The 21,767-nt window shown below is 37.6% G+C and overlaps 1 protein-coding gene across 23 annotated transcripts in view; it reads left to right on the top strand.

Annotated features, from left to right (window-relative positions):
• The window catches only part of CRPPA (CDP-L-ribitol pyrophosphorylase A), a 388,463-nt gene that overhangs the window by 210,945 nt on the left and 155,751 nt on the right, over positions 1-21,767 (top strand). The window lies entirely within an intron of this gene.

Consider the following 21,767-nt stretch of genomic DNA (forward strand, 5'->3'; position numbering starts at 1 on the left):
GCAGAGCCATTCAAATATTCCCCAAATAAATATCAATAGCTGTGCAGAAAATATTATAGTTGTAAAATAAAAGAGTATAGATATCTGGGGACATAATTTTCACATTAAAGAGAAAAATATATACACACAGGTAGATACAGTGTGTGGGTATGTAAGTATAAATATATATGCAGACATATATACATATATATGTAATTGAAAAGATATTATGTGAACCTTTTTTTTTTTTTCAATTACACATATATGTATTGTTGTTGTTCAGTCTCTCCGTCACGTCCAACTCTTTGCGACCCCATGGACTGCAGTATGCCAGGCTTCCCTGTCCTTTACCATGTCCCAGAGTTTGCTCAAACTCATGTCCATTTAATCATGATGAGTGATGCCATCCAACCATTTCAGCCTGTGTTGTCCCCTTCTCCTCCTGCCTTCAGTCTTTCCCACCATCAGGATCTTTTCCAATTCGTCAGCTCTTTGCATCAGGTGGCCGAAGTATTGGAGCTTCAACTTCAGCATCTGTCCTTCCAATGAATATTCAGGACTGATTTCCTTTATGATTGACTGGTTTGATCTCCTTGCAGTCCAGGGGATTCTCAAGACTCTTCTCCAACACCAGAGTTCATAAGCATTAATATATGTATGCTGCTGCTGCTGTTGCTGCGTTGCTTCAGTCATGTCCAAATCTTCGCCACCCCATGGACTGCAGCCTACCAGGCTCCTCTGTCCATGGGATTTTCCAGGCAAGAGTATTGGAGTGGGTTGCCATTGCCTTCTCCGCAATATACGTATATATGTCTGCAAAAGATATTATATGAACCACCTTTTGGCTTCTGTGGTGGCTCAATGGGTACAGAATCCACCTGCAATGCAGGAGACACAGGAGATGTGGGTTTGATCCCTGGGTAAGGAAGATTCCTTGAAGGAGGAAATGACAACCCCACTCCAGTATTTTTGCGTGGGAAATCCCATGTGTAGAGTAGCCTGGCAGCCTACAGTCCATGGGTCACAAGAGTTGGACATGACTTTGCAATCCACCGTTATGTGAACCAGGCAGCTCCGAGGCTATGGTGTGTCTACTTTGCTTCTATCTGAATTACTTCTCTAGAAGATTAAACCATGACAAAGAGTACCTTACCATGGGTTTTTTTTTTTTTTTTCTATAAGGCTTTTGTTAAGTACTCTTAAGTTCTAAGAATAGTCCATTCCTTTGCTTCCCTCAACTGATAGATTTTATTCATTAGAAAATAAATGCAAAATGACAATTAGAATCATAGAAAAGTATCTCCAATTTTATTCTGGGACAGTGTGATTCAATGGTTATTGAATCCATGTGTAGAAAATGGCAACCCACTCTAGTATTCTTGCCTGGAAAATTCCATGGACAGAGGAGCCTGGTGGGCTATAGTCCCTGAGGTTGCAAAGAGTCAGATATGACTCAGCAACTGAGCACAGAGCACATTGTAAATGGTTACAGTCCTATTTTGTCTGGCTGAAATTTAGTACAGGATTCCTTTTTTCTGTAGAAAGGTTTATCAACTTTGATTTTCAGTCCATCTGAAGAGGGGAAGACTTGGTAGGAATCAGCCAGATGAAAAGTAAAATTGTGGTTGAGTAGGTGTTTGTGAGAGCTTTTCAACTAAGAGACTATCTAGTTAAGGTTGTTGTTTGCAGTGTCATCATGTTTTACTGTATAGGGATGAGTATGCAGAAGAAACAGAACTGAAGGTCAGTTTAGCTGGGACATTTGTTTGGTGAAAACATTAGGTCATGTTCTCAGTGCTAAAAAACTGACGTCAGACCTACAGAATTGATGAAGCCCACATGTCTCTTCTATTATATTCTCATGTAGACACAGACAGTATTTTTGGAATTCCCTGTTAGCTGTCATTCAGTAGTCATTCCAAAGGTATATGTGGCTTCCTTCATCTGGAGCTTCATCTGGAGTATTTACCTCTTGGAGGGAGCTAACTACTAAAGGAATGGATAGGTAATGGTGCTGGGTTCTAAGTATTTAGGATGATTCAGTTCAGTTCAGTCGCTCAGTCGTGTCTGACTCTTTGTGACCCCATGAATCGCAGCATGCCAGGCCTCCCTGTCCATCACCAACTCCCGGAGTTCACTCAGACTCACGTCCATCGAGTCAGTGATGCCATCCAGCCATCTTATCCTCTGTCGTCCCCTTCTCCTCCTGCTCCCAATCCCTCCCAGCATCAGACTCTTAGGTTTTATTTTTATTTTTTTAAGATTTCACATAGTTCTGCAGGAGTCTTGGTTTTTCAAAGATTAACTTCTCCCTGGCATTTATGAAAGCAAAATGAGTTAGGGAATACTTAGTGTAGGAGGGTTTTGTTATTTAAGATAAACTGGCACAGGTAGAGGCTGCTGCTTTAAGATCTATGTAAAGAAAGGAACAAAATTTTAGCATGAAGAGTAGGACAAGTACTTGGGGTTTTATTTTGGAAGAACTAAGATATTTATTAAAATAATTTTGTCTTCTGTTTTTAAAATTTAGGTTATGTTTGCAAAAATAAACTTTTTTGAATGACCTTGTAAACATTTATATGGTAATATGTAATGACTTCCTTCAAGGACATCTTTGAATATTTTCAGTTTTTTAAAAAGTATTTATTACTTTTGTGTTCAAAATACTTTTTTGGACTATCTATTTGGTCATCCTTCTTATATTCATTTTATGTATTTTAAGTAGCCTAATTTTGCCAGGTTCTTAATTGTCGATGATGTTAGGCATGCATGCATGCTAAGTTGCTTCAGTCGTGTCCCCTCTGTGTGACCCTATGGACAGCAGCCCACCAGGCTCCTCTGTCCACAGGATTCTCTAGGCAAGAATCCTGGAGGAAGTTGCCATTTCCTTCTCCAGGATGATGTTAAGTATGATTTAAAGAGTTTAATCAATGTTAATTTGATCAACTTAGAAAACCTTTTGTTTTGGTAGGTATAACTTAATTGTAATTATAGTCAATTATTAGAATTTTCCAGATTTCTGTAGCCAACTGGAGAGTGACAGATGGCAAAAGAGGTGCCAGCATTAAAATGGGCAGAGATAGTCGGGCGGATCACTTTGTATGAATTCTCAGTGAGTCTGTGTGCCTTAGGCATTTGTTATCCTATGCCACCTTTCAACTATGAGCCCCTAGGAACACATATTTGGATAATAAGCACATCTTGTACCAGTCTACTCTGTACCTGAAAGAAGAAAAAAATCTTTTCTAAACTAGAAACTGGTTGGCAAGAAGGAATTTAAAAAATTTAGATCCCTCTCTGTGTTTTGTAAGAAGAAAAAACTTATGAACAGTAAAAAAAAAAAAAAAAAGCTTTCTTTCATAAAGTTGTGTAGGAATTGTGTTTAAGAATCCTTCTCAGATGTGATTTCTGATGCTGTTTAGTCTATCACGTAAGTTATCAAGGGGCCAAGTTTTTTTATCCTGAGTTGACTGAAGTTTTTGTTAGCTTCTCTTTCTTGTGGTTACCAGGGAGTATATAGTACTGGTAGTACCTTTTTCAGAATGCAGCTGTCAAGAGAGTCATCTGCAAACTCTTTTTGGAATCATCCGAAATACTAGCTTTCAACGTGGGACATGTTCATTTCTTTGTTTTCTACTCCTATTGTTTACTTTTATTCACTACTTACATAATGATAAATATTTAGAAAAGGCAATAAAATAAATTTGCTAAAATTTATTATGTTTATTAAAATTTACTATTTTAATAAAGTAGCAAACTAGTAAAAGGTAAAGTCACAAAATTTCTGATATAAAAATCACTTCAAAAAAAAAAAACCTACATAGGCTTTTACTTAAACTGTATAAGAAACTAAAGTGCTAAGAATCTTGAATCATAGCCTGAATCTGCTTTGAAATTAATGATCAGAGAGGTATTTTTTTCCCCAACAATGGAAAAGATAGTTCAAGGAGACAGAACTAACCAAAGCAATTTTCCATCCAAGTTTGTGTAAAGCCAGTTGTGAAACTGTCAAAAAAAATATTTTCCAGGTCCAGAAAGTAAAATAGAGATTCTAATTTATTTGGATCTGGCAAGATTTTTATAAAACATTCTTTAATACCACTATCAGATGAGATTACGTGCATGCTTAGTCATTTCAGTCGTGTCTGACTTTGCAAACCCATGGACTTCAGCCTGCCAGGCTCCTCTGTCCGTGGGATTCTCCTGGCAGAAATACTGGAGTGGGTTACCATGCTCTTCTCCAAGGGATCTTCCCCACCCAGGAATCGATCCCAAGTCTCATGGCTCTCCTGCATTGCAGGCATATTCTTTACTGCTGAGCCACAGGGGAAGCCCCATCAGATGAGATTAAGGATAGTATATTATTACTTTCTGCATAAACATAGCTGATCATGTAATAGGCACTAGAGAAATGTTTAATTTTTAAAAGCAGAAGAAAATTCGCTACAAATCTAAATGGAAATTCAAAATTGAGAAACCAAGCAAACTCTTTAATTTTACTTGATAGAACAGTTTATCACTTTCCAGAGCAAAAATTTTATGGTAATTATCTGGATGATTACTGTAGGATTCTACTTTCCTCTGACAGTGCAGCCAGTCATTTTATTGGTGCTGTAGAAAAGATAGGAATCTTTTCATGAATTTACTTAAGCAAAAAACATAAATTCCCATATGGAATTTTAATGCTTTGAAAAACATAAATAAACTTTCAAAAGTGCCTAATTTAGTTCTGGTTCTCAGGAAGTAGCTTATTGACATAACAGATCAGAATACATGATCTTTAAAATACTTCAAAATGTTTAGTATTTGAACATGTCAGCAAATAAAAAAAATAGAAAGCCAACATCAATCGACACTTGATACATTCACATCTGGGGAACTGTCACAGATGTAAATTGTTTCCAGAAGGTTCCACGCTCACCAGGGGCAGAGCCAGGAACAGAATCAATCCAATGTGCAGTTTATCATATACACTTGTTACTCTTATGCTCTCATGAATGTGTTAAATAATAAGATGGAAAAAGATTAAAAATACACATATACCCAAATATATGTGTTTAACACTTCTTCCTAATAAAGAACAAATGACAATTGGAAAAACATACTGATTCCTTCTTTTAAATGCTAGTAGTTTCTTTAGCTTCACAGGGTACTGATCCTTTATTGAAGTTAAGTTATAAAAATCTGTGATCTTGTTAAATTTCTTAACAGAACCTATCATGTATATTTTTCACTTTCACTTCTTGTTCTATATAGTTCATCCTGTTAACCCTACAACTACCGGACTAAGAAGGTGTGAGACGTGTTTTTTGTTAAGAAGATTTATTTTTGAGGTAAAATTTCTTACAAGACAAACAGAGAGAGCACTTCCTATTGTAATTCTTCCTGCCTCCATCTTGGGTTTGCTTTTCCCCAGGCACAGTTTACCCTTGAACAATGTTGATTTGAACTGTGCAGGTCCACTTGTGCGGATTTGTTTCAGTAGTTAAATGCTGTAATGCTGCACCATCCTACCTGGTTGAATGTGTGGATGCTGAGGAACTATGGGATAGAGGAGGAATCACGTATTTGGAGGGTGGACTATAAGTTATGTGTTGATTTTCAACTATACAAAGGGTTGGCACCCCTAACTCCCACATTTTTCAAGAACCAGCTATGTATGTTTCAGGTCTCTAGTTTATTTATATTTATTTTTGAATGGATTTGTGTGTGTGTGTGTTTGAGTGTTTAGTAGCCAATGAATAACCTAGGGATTCAGCCCAATTCCCCTTTCTACTCCTTTCTTAGTGAAAACTGAAAGTGTTAGTCACTCAACTGTGTCTGACTCTTTGCAAGCCCATGGACTGTAGCCCGCCAGGTTCCTCGGTCCATGGAATTCTCCAGGCAAGAATACTGGAGTGGGTAGCCATTCCCTTTTCCAGGGGTTCTTCCCAACCCAGGGATCAAACCCAGGTCTCCCATATTGCAGGTAGATTCTTTACTCCTTTCTTAACCATGTTGCTCTTGTAGCCTTATGGATACCTTGATTTTTCCCTTAGAAAATTCTAACTTTATCATGTTAAATGTTTATGATGTCATCAGTTTAGATACAGTCAAGTTTCTCTCAGGTTTATACACAGCTTCTGTGGTAAAAGTGCAATCACTTCCACAGAATTCTTCAAATGTTTTCATTTGTTGTCTTTGTATATAGTGAGTCTCAGGTGTTTCCTGTCTAAATCAATAATAAAATCTAAATAAATACTAGTTTAAAATACCTTTAGAACCTTTTAGCAATTTCAGTCATGATGGGATTCATGTCTAACACAAAGATGAGAAATGATGAAGTCATTCTTGTAGGAGGTGTTGAATAGAAAGAATTGACTGTTTTTGTAAGTTTTAGGAGATATTTGCTTCTGGCCAAATGGTTACTGGAAAGTTTGTGTTATGGGGTATGGAAATTACCTAAGATTAATTGTGATGGACGTGTAACTTGTGATGTATAAAGAACTGATTCTCACAGGACATACTTTCTGGTAGTCTTTCTTTTAATGAATAAAGGTTGTTTATTTTCAGATAGAATGATGTTCCAATGGATGTACAAATAGAATGAATTCCAGAGGACTTTTGCTTGGTTTTCTGATTAATATTTTTTTTTTTTTTTATTGATTAACTACAGGGTTTTGGAGTCACAATTTAATTACCTATTTTAAGTAGTTTACTAAACTTGGTCAGATGAGCAAAGTTGTTTGTGAATTTATTTGGCGCTGCTGTTCTAGTAAATGAGTTTATAGAATTTAACATGAAATGCACAGGAGCAAAGTAAATGAAAGTAGCTGCCTTTATTAAGAGGCTTACATGAATTTTATCTCTTGAAAAGGAAATTAACAATTGAATGACAAATTCAGTTTTTCAAAAAATATGCCTGGGGATTTCTTTTACTAGATTTGTGTGTGTGTGTGTGCACGCACTGGATTCTGTTCTAAACAGTGGAAATGGCCTTTAGTTTATGTTATGCTATTTCTTTACAAAGATGGGACCAAATGTATTTCAGTATCATTCATTATTTTAAAATTACATGTCATACTTCAGTAATTAATTATAAATTAACTAATATAGATGTTAATATGAACATAGCCAAACCTGGCTTTGTTTATAATATCTAATAAAATTTTACTTCATGGAGAAATATAAATTATACTGTTATAAGGGAGATGTTGAATAGAAAGAATTGGCTTTTAAGTTCTAGATTTTTGGTGTGGTAAAGAAGTGAACTTGGAGTGTTATTAAGGTACAAGTATTAGATGAGTAAATAACATACCTATTGACCTTGCCAAGTTATTTCATGTCTGTGAACTTCAGGGCAGAATTTTTATTTGTAAAAGAATGGGATGTGCTTGATTGCATCTAAGTAGTTTCTCTTTCTAAAAATATTGTCTATACTACAGGATTTTATGACATCTTTTTACTTTTGTATGATCCACAGTGGATGTCTTTTACATAACGATATGGTAGAGCAATTTTGGATGATTATAGTCATGTTCCCCACTCCAGTACTCTTGCCTGGAAAATCCTGTGTACGGAGGAGCCTGGTGGGCTACAGTCCATGGGGTCGCTGAGTGTCAGACAGGACTGAGAGACTTCACTTTCACTTTTCACTTTCATGCATTGGAGAAGGAAATGGCAACCCACTCCAGTGTTCTTGCCTGGAGAATCCCAGGGACGGGGGAGCCTGGTGGGCTGCCATCTATGGGGTCACATAGAGTTGGACACAACTGAAGCGACTTAGCAGTAGCAGCATAGTCATGTTAAATATGAATCAGGTGGTAGGATATTCCTTTTTTGAGCGATTATTGATCGCTCTGTACTTTAATCCTTATCACAAGACTCATGGAGTTTTAAAAATGGTTTCTCTTGTATTTATTTCTCTCTTATTTATCTTCCTGTTCTCATTATCTGGCTTTTTTAAAAAATTGGGTTAAGTCTAGCCCTTCTGTTTTGTCACCTACCTCTCTTTTTTTTTTTTTGTCTCTTTAACAAGAGTTGCAAGATTAATTTTTCTCCCCATCTCTCAAGGAATCTGTCCCTCCATGTGTAGCCAGCTCCTGCCAGAAAGTGATTTCATAATCATTAAAACTCACACTAGTGCTGTTTCTTAGGAATTCATTTTAAACTTGCTTTAAGTGCTGTCTAGGTAGTACCTCAGGGCTTCCCTGGTGGCTCAGTGGTAAAGAACCCCCCCGCCAGTGCAGGAGCTGTGAGTTTGATTCATGGATTGGGAAGACCCCCTGGAGAAGGAGATGGCAGCCCACTCCAGTATTCTTGCCTGGAAAATTCCATGGACAGAGGAGTCTGGCGAATTACAGGCTATAGTCCATGGGGTCACAAAAGAGTTGGACAGGACTTAGTGACTAAAAAAAAAGCACTTTACAGGGAACTATCCTACTCTCTTGATTAATTAATTGCTTAATATAAATTCATATAACATTAATTGAATATCTCTGTCAGGTATTTTGACATACGTGTAGCTTATTTAATAACATGTTTAAAAACTACATCTTTAGAAATGAGGAATTTCCATATGTGCTAATTTTCTAGATTTTATTAAGTAAGGTAATAATTTTGTTTTGGTATTTTTGTTTTTGTAAATGAAGATTCCTAATAATAAGAAATTAATTAAATGATGGAAATTAGCCTAGAAAGTGACCCAGTGGCTGGGAGGTCACAGGACCCTGGTCACTATCTGTCTACTACCCCAAGGTAAGAACTTTAACTTGGTCTGTTTGAGAAAGGGGCAGTTTAGTCCAGAGTAGAATGTCAGGATAGATCTTAAGTATAAGGGAGAAAGCTGAAATTTGAAAACTGATATTTGAGTGAGGTCTGAGTTTCTGAGGACTAAGAGGAAGAGCATTTCTATTTGGAAACAGTAGCACACAGAGTGGTTTGACTGGAAAGAGCCAGCATGTCAGAAGCAGAGAATGAGTTACACATTGGGGAGAGTTGTGATGTGAACTACACAGGCGCAGGTCAGGTTTGAGCTGTAACGGAGCGCTGCACAGTGGAGAGTGATGTCATCAGCTCTACGCTGTGTTCATCATTTTGGATGCAGCACAGAGAATGGGCTGAAGTGGTCCAGGGGGATTCCTTGGTGCCTTTGACTTCATTTAGAGGCTATGGCAATGAGTCTCAAAATTAATGGTGGTGGCTAGGACTAGGGGAGTTGTACAGTGAATGGGCAGAAGTGATACAATCAAGATATATTTAAGAGATAGAAGTACTAAGGTTTAGTGAATAGGGGCTTCTCTGCTGGCTCAGATGGTAAAGAATCTGCCAGCAGTGCAGGAGACCCAGATTTGATCCCTGGGTCAGGAAGATCCCCTGGAGAAGGGAATGGCTCCCCACTCCAATACCCTTGCCTGGAGAATTCCGTAGACAGAGGAGCCTGGTGGGCTACATACAGTCCATGGGGTCACAAAGAGTCGGACATGATTGAGTAACACTTTCACTTTTTTTCTTTAATAAGAAAGGCAGTATAATCTCCAATTTTATGTGATGTGAAATTGAGTGAATAAAAGCAAAATAGGTGTCGTTAGAGAAGGATTTTTTGCTTTGTTTCTGAAAGCTGAATAGGCAGATGATTTATCATGAATTTGTTGGCAGAAATAATTGGAAAGATTTCACTCATGTCCAAAAGCTTTCCAGGCGTTTGTGTGTTGGTGTTTTATATGTGTGTGTGTGTTTGTACAGAAGTTATTAATCCTAAAACCTACTTGAGAAGGCATGCCACTTTCCTCCAAGGTCTCCTTAATAGTAGAATTGTGATAGAATTCAGGTTATAGGCACAATTTAAAATATCTTTCATATTATAATGCTTTTGCCAAGTCTTTTATAGTGTTTGTATGATGTGTCATTTTTTTTCAAAATTTTCTCTGTTCTAATGCTATATATTCTGAGAAAAAGCAAAAACAATAAAACAAATTCTTGTCTGTGGTTTGCTTCATTAGAGACAGGAAGATGGTAAGAATATTCCCAAGCCTATACACTGTTCCCTTGGGATGAAAATCTATAGCTACCTACAAATAGATTACTTTCGCAGTTTTCTAGAAACTCAACAGTTCTTTTATTGAAAGAATGAAAAGATGATGGAATCAGTGAAAAAAGCTTCTTGTTCCAAACATGCTTTGGCTTGAACGCTACTTGCAATAAGTTTATATGTGAACCTTTTGAAAAGTATAGTATGATTCAATTTTCCAGGCACCACAGGTTTTATTTTATGGGATTCTGAAGTTGATACTCACTGTAGTCAAGTGCTGGGATATTTTATCCACTGGTACCTGCTAAAGTAGAATGAACTAGTGTTGCCAAGATAATTCTAGTGTCAGTAATGGAAAATTCTTACTTTGGAATGACAGGATTGTTAAGTCTGCATCTCTCTTCTGAGTACTGTATTATCCCCATTTCTTGATCCTTTCAGAAATAACTGTACCTGTCTTTTTGAAAAACTTAATGTGTTTATGGTAATAACTGAGTTCTTAGATTTTGGCTCAACCAATGAGAATATAACTGATCTTGTTTTTCTTGTTCTTCCCATTTGTAAGAAATGCAACACTCACTACATTTATAATTCTCAGAACCCAACTCTCACCCCAAATATGGCCTGTTAATACATATTAATAGTGTAATTATGTTAATAATAACAGACACATTGAATGTTTGAAATAATGAGTCATCATCCTTTTCTTTTAAAATAAATGATCCCATTTAATCTTCAGAGCAGCCCTAAGAGTTGATTATCACAGATGTTATTATCCTCAGTTCAAGAATAAGTGCTGTGCTCATTTCACTTTATCACATGACGTTTGTCAGGGATGTCAATACTTGCTCTTTTGAGTAGCAAGAAGTTGTTAAAGAAGCAAAGGATCTTAGAAATTGTTTAGTAGAATACTCTCATTTTACAAGAGATAATTGGGCCATTTTCTTTCCTTTGATCCAAGGTCAGTTTTTTATATTAGGTATGGCAGGTTTTTCTTGTAAAGTTTTAGTTGCCCAGTTGTGTCCGACTCTGTGACCCCATGAACTGTAGCCTGCCAGGCTCTTCTGTCCATGGAATTCTTCAGGCAAGAATACTGGACCCCTGTCTTGGTCTTGGTTGCAACCACTCCACTCTGCTGTAGTGCAAAAGCAGCCATAGACATACGTGCCATAGCTATTTGACAGAGAGGTCAAAGAATGGGTGTGGCTGTGTTTCTGTAAAGCTTCATTCACAGAAAACAGGCAGGAGGCTGGAGACCCATGGGCTATAGTTTCTTGAACTTTGGCTTATATTTTCAATCTGAAATGATCTATTTGCCACCATTACTTAGTACCTTTATGAAAAATAGCTGTTTGACCTTCTTTAATGGGGCTTTCCAGGTGGTACTAGTGGTAAAGAATCCACCTGCTAATGCAGGAGATGTAAGAGATGTGGGTTTGATCCCCAGGTCAGGAAGATCCCCTGGAGGAGGGTACAGCAACCCATCCAGTTTTGTTGTCTGGCGAATCCTATGGACAGAGGAGCCTGGTGGGCTGTGGTCCCTGGGGTCACAATCAGATACAATTGAAGTGACTTAACATGCACCACTTTCTTTACTAGACATATACTCTCTGGGTCTGGTCACCAAGTCTCATGATGTAAAGTATTACTTATGTGCCAATTCCTACGTTTTTGCATCTAATCTTCATTATTCCTTCACTTTGACATGTGCAAAATGTTAAGTGCATGGTGTTTAAAAAGTTTGAATTCATCTTCTTCCCTCCAAGAACTGCTCCTCCCAAAAGTGTCTCTTTTTTTTTTCAGTTTTGACCTCATCATAGCTAACATTCAGTTCATTTCAGTCACTCAGTCGTGTCCGACTCTTTGCGACCCCATGAATCGCAGCATGCCAGGCCTCCCTGTCCATCATCAACTCCCGGAGTTCACTGAGACTCACGCCCATCGAGTCAGTGATGCCATCCAGCCATCTCATCCTCTGTCGTCCCCTTCTCCTCCTGCCCCCAATCCCTCCCAGCATCAGAGTCTTTTCCAATGAGTCAGCTCTTCGCATGAGGTGGCCAAAGTACTGGAGTTTCAGCTTTAGCATCATTCCTTCCAAAGAAATCCCAGGGCTGATCTCCTTCAGAATGGACTGGTTGGATCTCCTTGCAGTCCAAGGGACTCTCAAGAGTCTTCTCCAACACCACAGTTCAAAAGCATCAATTCTTTGGTGCTCATTGCAAACCTACAGACTCTCCTTGTCAGGAAGGAAATTTTTTTCCCTGTATCCTTATAGATTCTTTTGCCTGGTCTAATATTTGACACAGGCAGATTAACAGAAGGAAAAAAAATAATTTTTTATGAACAAGGGTCTCAAGAGTGATCAATGCAGGCTGTTGATATGCCCTTTTAGACAAAAAAATAATAGTAATACATTTATGAAGAACTGACTAGACAAAGAAACAGTCTTGAACACTAATGAGTGAAAACACTAAGCAGAGCCCGTGGGCCCTGAATCCCCCGTCTCTGGCTGTGAGAGTGTCTCTCTTCTTCCTGGTGCAGGGAAGGTAGGTTCCACCCGGGAAATTGATTTCCCGCTTTCAGGGGGACATAGAGGAGGGTCAGAGTGTCCTGTACCCATTGTTTCTCAAGTAACTTTAATTCATAACAATCAGTATGTCAAAGTGGTATATTTTGGGGTGACCTGCCCTGAATCCCATCATTATCTGAACCTTCCAGACGCTCCTCATCCCCTCTTGGACAAAACTCAGTCAGATCATACAGCCTTAGTCTGGTTGGCTCTTGCTTAATTTTGGCATCCTGATTCTTCTTCCTTCACTGAGCAGTTTGCCCTCAGGTAATCTGAGCTAGTTCTGTACAGTACCATGTTACCTGACGCATCTTTGTTTACCCTGGTGAGGTTTTCTACCTGAGAGACCATTTTTCTAGCGCTTGCTTGACTCCTATTATCCATAAAGCACGAGTGACAATATTTCCTCTTGGAATTCTTCCTTTACACTCGTGTGCTCCCTTTTCAAGACAGCTTGTGTAGGCATTCCGAAATGTTTATTGACTTGAACTTGCCTTGACATTTTCACTTGAAAATATAGGCAAATGAAAACAGAATCAGTTATTCTTCCAAATTCAAAGTATTATGACGGACTTTTGTAGTGGTTTGCCCCAATGCATAGGGTGCCTTTACTTGTGAACTCCAAAAATAACTTTTTAAAAAAATCAGAAAATGCTGATCTAAGTGGCCTGCAGACAGTCTTAATAATAATTGTTGCTTAAGCAGTAATAAATTTTACCATGTAAGATGAAATTTTGACAAGACAGTAAAATGTATAAAGGTAATGTACTAAACTCAGTGAAATCACATACCTTCTTTGTTTAACTTCTTCAGTGATTTTTATTTTCTGTCAATTTTCTCAGTTTTCTCCAACAGAAAAATATATCAATAAATAAATGAAGAGTTAAATGCTTCAGATAATACTAGCTAAACAAATCAGTCCTTCATATTATGATTGCTTTTAACTTTTGGTCCTTAGAATTTGTTACAGATGATATAGATGTTACTTAAGTTAATTGTAGTTGTATATAATGCTTCAGATGATTGAAACATAATACAGCAGTGACAGAATTATATCCTTAGAAGAAAATCAATCTTGTGAAATAATCTGAAAAAAATGTTCATTTTATGATTTTTTAAATGTTTTAAAGTTATACTAGGTTTTTATATCGACTGCTTAAAACATGAGGTTCTTATTCCATTACTTTGATCTTTTTAAATAAGGATATGAAAAAAAATGGTACACAAATATAAACTATTTACTGGTAATATAAAACTCATTTACTTTTTAATTCATTGAATCATTAGAATTTTGAAACTTCTTGTATAGTTAGTGTCTTAATGCAAAGTACTATTTTATTTTATTTACTACCACTTTTTAAATGCCATTATTTCCCAACCTACTAGCTTTGCTGCTATTTTATTAAGATTTACAAATAAGTTATTAGGCATTTGCTCTGAATTTCCATGATAGCTTAAAACTTAATTAGTTTCTATTCATCAGAATTATGACTTGAATTTCATCGTGGCATTGATTTAAATTTATTCTAAAATGAAGTGATTCATTATTAAAAACTTGTTCTTTTTTCTTTTTATAAGTACAATTTATTAAAGTAATTGTCATTAATAGAATTCACGTAGTTCATAAGTAGTTGAAGTGAGATGAAAGTTTTTCTGAAGTTTTGGGGTTTTTTTCCCTAATCCATAAGATAAACTCTCACTTTGATCTGTATCATATTGGCTAGTTTTATTGGTTATTAGATTTCCCTCATAGTGCTTTTGAAAAGTGATGTTTTGAAGATGTTGGACTTCATTCACACAATTTACTTTTCTGTACACATATGTTGATAATTTTTGTAGTATCTATTGTGTGGATTCAAGGAACCTCTTTCTATCTACCAATTATTTCTAACTCAATTATTTGATAATTACCAGAACTTTAATTTTGACCAACCTTCCTTCTACTTTGGTGGCCATTAAGCAATGTGTTACTTTGATATATACTTGAGCTCCACAAATTAACTTTTTTCTTAGTCAAATAAACAAAGAATCTTTCCTCTTCTACCACATATCCCGACTCCCTTCTCAGGCCTTCCTGTGAACATGGACTCCGAAATGAGATAGAAGTGTTAAATGTGATGTCATGGAGCATTCCTGATGTTTTAAAGAGTATTGTACATGATATTAACCGTTGTCCTTTAGTTAATGTACCTGTCTTCAGAGACAAGTGAAAACTCACAGTTGAAAATATAAAAAAGTAATTGGAGTTCACCGGGACCAGGGGTTTATTAAATGGTTTCTAAGACAAATATGAAGCATATGTAGAACTGAATGTAGATGACATGAGGCAAAGAGGCAAAAACTAAACTCTAAGTGCCAGAAATCTCGCCCACCCACAAAGCCATGAAGTTACCCACATGTTAAATGTTTAAGCAGTTTACTATTTTATAGCAGTGAATTTGCTACCTTAAAAAAATAAAAGATGAAATTACATTTTATTTTGGGTGGGGGATAGGAAGACAGCCTTATCTTTGTTATGTATACATGAAAAAGAACATTTAGAAATGGCATCCTCACTGGTTAATATTGTTCTTACTATAATTTAAATGTGGTAAGTGAGTGGTTCAAGAAGAGACCAAAGAATATTTCCTTGGTGGAAGTTTAAGCACGTTTGCAGAACTCAACCTAGATAAAATGTTCTGCTGTATTTCAGTGGATACAAGCCTGTCCAAACTGTAAGTTTGTTTTATGAAGGCAAAACATTTATATTTCTCCAGTTATCATGACCATTTTTCAGCCTTATACTGCAGTTGTAGAAATCTGCCCTATTTTTAAAATTAAAAGTGATTGCATTGCAGCAACTGAATGTTTTTCTAGACCTCAGAAGTAGCTGGTGTATTTTAGAATTCAAAATTAGTAGCAGAGTGTTATGTATATGCTTAAATTTTATGTTATTGGTGTTAGGAAGTGTATCTGCTGGAGATTATCTTCTGGTTTTCATGATGCCATCAGGTTTTCTCACGTGGTGAAAGAGAGTTTTGAGATGCATCCTATTTCTTTGTGCTCAAATTTTGTCAACCTGAAAATCACTGCTGATGGTGACTGCAGCCATGAAATTAAAAGATGCCTGATTCTTGGAAGAAAAGCTGTGCCAAAACTAGACTGAGTGTTAAAAAGCAGAGACGTCACTTTGCCAACAAAGGTCTGTAGAGTCAAAGCTATGGTTTTTTCAGTAGTCATGTATGGGTGTGAGAGTTGGCCTGTAAAGAAGGCTGTACACCAAAGAATTGATGCTTTTAAACTGTGATGCTAGAGGATTCTTGAGAGTTCCTTGGATAGCAAGGAGATCACACCAGTCAATCCTAAAGGAAATCAATCCTGAATATTCATTGGAAGGACTGAAGTTGAAGCTCCAATACTTGGGCCACCTGATGTGAACAGCTGACTTATTGGAAAAGACCCTGATGCTGGGAAAAATTTCTGACATGCAGAGAAGGAAGCAACAGAGAATGAGGTGGTTGGATGGCATCACCAGCTCCATGGACATGAGTTTAAGCAAACTCTAGATGGTGAAGGACAGGGAGGCCTGGTTTGCTGCAGCCCATCGGGTCACAAAGAGTCAGACACAACTTAGCATCTGAACAACAACAAGGTCAACATCCTTATCTCATCCTTTAAAACTGACATGTTTAGCACATAGTAAGTATTCAGGAAAGGAGCTGTGTTTTTTCTCCTATGTTTTACTACTTCATATCTTAAAGTTGCCCTGTAATTTAAGTACATGGTTTGTTGTTGTTCAGTCCTAAGTCATGTCCAGCTCAATGTGACCCCATGGACTGCAAAATGCCAGGCTTACCTGTCCTTCAGTATCTCCCGAAGTTTGCTCAGATGCATGTCCATTGAGTTGGTAATGCTATCTAACCATTTTATCCTCTGCTGCCTCTTCTCCCTTTGCCTTCAGTCTTTCCCAGCATCCGGGTCTTTTCCAAAGAGTCTTTGCATTAGGTGGCCAAAGTATGGGAGCTTCAGCTTCAGCATTAGTCTTTCCAATGAATATTCAGGCTTGATTTCCTTTAGGATTCACTGGTTTGATCTCCTTGCAGTCCAAGGGACTCTCAAGAATCTTTCCAGCACCACAGTTCTTCGACACACTTCTTTATGGTCCATCTCTCATAGCCATGACTACTGGAAAAGCCATAGCTTTGAGTATATGGACCCTTGTTGGCAAAGTGATGTCTCTGTTTTCTAATAAACTGTCTACATTTGTCATAGTTTTCATTCCAAGGACAAACATCTTTTAATTTCGTGGCTGCAGTCACCATCCAGTGACTTTGGAGCCCAGGAAAATAAATCTGTTACTGCTTTTAGTTTTTCCCCATTTATTTGACATGAAGTGATGGAACTGGATACCATGATCTTAGTTTTTTGAATGTTGAGTTTTAAGACAGCTTTTTTACTCTCCTTTTTCACCCTCATCAAGATGCTCTTTAGTTCCTCTGCACTTTCTGCCATTAGAGTAGTAGTATTTGCATATCTGAGGTTATTGATATTTCTCCCGGGAATCTTGAATCCAGCTTGGGATTCATCCAGTCCAGTATTTCTCATGATGTACTCTGCAAATAAGTTAAATGCTTATTTAACTTATAAATAAGGTGACAGGGTGACAATATACAGTCTTGATGTATGTTTTCTCAGTTTTGAACCAGTCCATTGTCCCATGTCCAATTCTAACTCTTGCTTCTTGACCTGCTTACAGGTTTCTCAGGATGCAGGTAATGTGGTCTGGTATTCCCATCTCTTGAAGAATTTTCCACAGTTGGTTGTGATCCACACAGTCAAAGGCTTTTACATAGTCACTGAAACAGAAGTAGATGTTTTTCTGGAATTCCCTTGCTTTCTCTATGATCCAGTGAATGTTGGCAATTTGATTTCTGGTTCCTCTGCCTTTTCTAACTGAGCTCGTACATCTGAAAGTTCTCTGTTCATGTACTGTTGAAGCCTAACTTGAAGGATTTTGAGCATTACCTTGCTAGCATGGAAAATGAGAGCAATGGTAGTTTGAACAGTCTTTGGCATTGCCCCTTCTTTGGCATTGAAATGAAAAGTGACCTTTTCCAGTCCTGTGGCCATGACTGAGTTTTCCAAATTTGTTGGCATATTAACTGCAGCATTTTAATAGTATCATCTTTTAGGATTTTCAGTAGATCAGCTGAAATTCTATCACCTCCTCTTGCTTTGTTGGTAGTAATGCTTCCTAAGGCTCACTTGACTTCATACTCCAGGATGTCTGGCTCTAGGTGAGTGACGACACCATTGTGGTTATCTGGGTCATTACAACCTTTTTGTAGAATTCTTATGTGAATCTTGCCACCTCTTCTTAATCTCCTGCTTCTGTTAGATCCTTGATATTTCTGTCCGTTATTATCTCCATCCTTGCATGAAATGTTGCCTGATAGATCCACAGTTTTCTTGAAGAGATCTCTAGGCTTTTCCATTCTATTGTTTTCCTCTACTTTGCACTTTTCTTTGAAGAAGGCCTTCTTATTTCTCCTTCCTATTCTCTGGAACTCTGCATTCAGTTGGGTATGTCTTCCCCTTTCCCCCTTGCTTTTTGTTTCTCTTCTTTCATCAGCTATGTGTAATGCCTCCTCAGACAACCACTTTGACTTCTTGCATTTCTTTTTCTTTGGTATGGTTTTGGTCACTGACTCCTGTACAGTGTTCCAAACCTCTGTCCATAGTTCTTCAGGCACTCTGTCTACCAGATCTAATCCCTTGAATCTATTCATCACCTCCAGTGTATAATCATAAGGGATTTGATTTAGGTCATACCTGAATGGCCTATGGTTTTCTACTTTCTTCAGTTTAAGCCTGAATTTTGTAATAAGGAGCTCATGATCTGAGCCACAATCAGATCCAGGTCTTGTTTTTGCTGACTGTATAGAACTTCTCCATCTTCTGCTGCAAAGAATATAATCAAATCTGATTTCAGTATTGACCATCTGGTGATGTCCATGTGTAGAATTGTCTCTTGTGTTGTTGAAAGAGGTGTTTGCTATGACCAGCATGTGCTCTTGACAAAACTTTCAGCCTTTGCCTTGCTTCATTTTTGTATTCCAAGGCCAAACATGCTTGTTATTCCAGGTATCTCTTGGCTTCCTACTTTTGCACCCCAATCCCCTATCATGAAAGAACATCTTTGTTATTAGTTATAGCAGATCTTGGAGGTCTTCATAGAACTGTTCAACTTCAACTTCTGCATTAGTGTTTGGGGCATAGACTTGGATTACTGTGATATTCAATGAGTTGCCTTGGAAACAAACTGGGATCATTCTTTCTCCTTTAGATTGTATCCAATTATTGCATTTTGGACTCTTGTTGACTATGGGACTACTTCATCTCTTCTAAGGGATTCTTTCCCACAGTAGTAGATATAATGGTCATCTGAATTAAATTTGTCCATTCTCATCAGTTTTAGTTCACTGATTCCTAAGATGTGGATGTTGACTCTTGCCATCTCCCGCTTGACCATGTGCAGTTTACTTGATTCATGGACCTAACATACCAGGTTCCTTTGCAATAGGGTCCTTTACAGCATTGGATCACCACCAGACGCCTACACAACTGAGCATTGTTTCCACTTTGGTCCAGTGGCTTCTTTCTGGAGGAATTAGTAATTACCTTCTGCTCTTCCCCATTAGCATTGTGAACACCTTCTGACTTTGGGGGGCTCGTCTTCCAGTGTCATGTCTTTTTGTCTTATAATATTGTATTGTTCATGGGGTTCTTGTGGCAAAAATATTTGAGTGGTTTGCCATTCCCTCCTCCAGTGAACCATGTTTTGTCACAACTCTTCACTAGGACTCATCTTGGGTGATGCTGCATCGCATGGCTTATCGCTTCATTGAGTTATGCAAACACCTTTGCCAGGGCAAGGCTGAGATTCATGAAGGGAATAACCTCTATAAACATAAACCTCTACTAAAAAGAGTAAGGAGATGAGAAGGGTGAGCTCTTATGGCCTGAGATTATAGCAGAGGCAAACAGGGAGAAGAAACACTTCTTTCCTGATCCGACTCAGTGAATGGAAAGCCATGAACTCTTCTCCCAGAAGAGAAAGCCCTCCAACTTTCTTTTCCTTCAGTAAAAGCCTTCTCCTTTTCTTGTGTGGGAACTTGCATGTGGCTTACCATGGTTACAGACCCCAACTCACAGTTCTCTTCTGAGCCCAAGCAAAACAACCCATCGTTGTTTAGTCGCTAAGTTGTGTCTGACTCTTCGGTGACCCCACGGACTGTAGTTCACCAGGCTCCTCTGTCTGTGGGATTTGCCAGGTCACCATCTTTATTTTAGGTTAACAGTGGGATCCATAGGCAATTTGTCGGTATATAGATAGTTTGCCCAGAGCTCACTTTTCATGCACTTTTTCCTTAATTTCATGGACTCTCTGGTGAACAGCTTAGGCCTACTGATTTATTTAAGTGTTAACATTTTTTGTTTTCAAGGAGCTAGGGTATGTTGAATCTTACAGACCAGTGGCTGGGGTTGAAAGTCTTCTGTTCCTAGTTTAGAATCTCATGACTTGATAAGGACTTTTAAAAATCATTGTACATGTACCATAGCCTTCACTTCAACCTAGATGTTTTCTGCTACAACACCTGTTTCTGTAAGAAAAATTAGCTTTTATCTGATCAGTAAATAAGGAAGTTTGGTCCATTTAATGTGAAGTAGTATCAGCTCATGTGCAACTTCTCTTAGATAAAAGCAGCCACAAAAAGTAAAACAATAACCTTGAAAGGAAAAGGAAATACCCTCAACCTACCTTGTGCAGAAGCCTTTAGACATGAAAAAATTTTGATCTGATAAGTTAGTTTCTGAGAGACATGCAGTCAGATATTCTCCCATGTTTATGGATTTGGATATTGTTTTCTCATTATTCAGTCATTTGTTTGCTTTGTGTATTAAAATCTATTTTCTTAGTAATAAAGTTATGATTATTATGTTTTGCTTTTTAGTATGTGCTGTTTTTCTTTATCTGTATTAATTTTTTTTTATCTTAAACCTTGTGATATTGTGTTATATTGATACAACCTTCATTTTTGGTAGCATTTGCATACCAGTTTTTCATACTAGCACATACATGAATGTCTAATGAAAACTATCATAACCGTAAAATACATATTTTCAGGGTAGTTTTCATTGGACATTTATATTTTAACCAGCCTAGAGTTAGATTTTTCTTAAAAAAGCAATCTGATAAATCTTTCACTTAAGAAATAGTTAAAAGTATTACATTTATCTTTTATTTTTATGTTTGGGATTCTTTCTACAAGCTTATTTTTTTGGCTATTGATGTTGGCCAGTCATTTTGTTTGCTACTTGACTTTGCTCCTATACTTTGCTGCATTGATACAGATAATCCTTTAGTCACTCTGCAGGTTGGGAAACTATAAGATATAATTATATATAGCTTTAATTAAATAGTATTACTTTTTAATATACATAATTAGCTTTAAGTTAACCACATGTAAGGTCTCTACTTTCTGTCCAAAAAAAAAAAAGACTCAGCACACTTTATTTATTGAATGTTTTCATTACAATATAATATGTTCTTGTCTAGAGTTTTAGTTTTTATATCTTTTTCATTGCTGAAGTTATAATTTCCTTTTTAAAAAAAATTATTTATTTTTGGCTGTGCTGGGTGTTTGTTGCTGCTCCAGCTTTCTCTAGTTCAGGGCAGTGGGGCGACTCTCCATGTGCAGTGTGTGGGCTTCACATCGCAGTGGCCTCTCTCGTTGCTGAGCACAAGCTCCAGGGCATGAGAGCTTCCGTAGTTGCGGCACATGAGCTCAGCAGTTGAGGCTTCTGGTCCCTGAAGCTCGGGCTCAGTAGTTATGGCACACTGGCTGAGCTATTCTGCAGCATGTGGAATCTTACCGGAGCAGGGATCCAACCTGTGTCCCTTGCATTGGTGGGCACATTCTTAACCACTGGACTACCAGGGAAGTCCTATCATTTACTTTTATAATTAATAATTAATATAATTAACTGGTATTTTATAAATTAATTTTAGACTGTCTTTTAGGACACTGTCTTAGGAAAATTAAAAATGAGCACTTGCTCCCAGCTCTGACTTCGCATCGAAGTTCCCCAGGTCCTGGCAGCACGCGTTTCCTCCTGGGCCAACTCTAATGGCGGTTTCCTGGTGCAGACATCCAGTCCCAGTTGTAC

Source organism: Bos grunniens, chromosome 4 (genome assembly GCF_055505025.1).
Source record: "Bos grunniens cultivar Pamir isolate PY7600 chromosome 4, Bosgru_T2T1.0, whole genome shotgun sequence".
Taxonomy (NCBI): domain Eukaryota; kingdom Metazoa; phylum Chordata; class Mammalia; order Artiodactyla; family Bovidae; genus Bos; species Bos grunniens.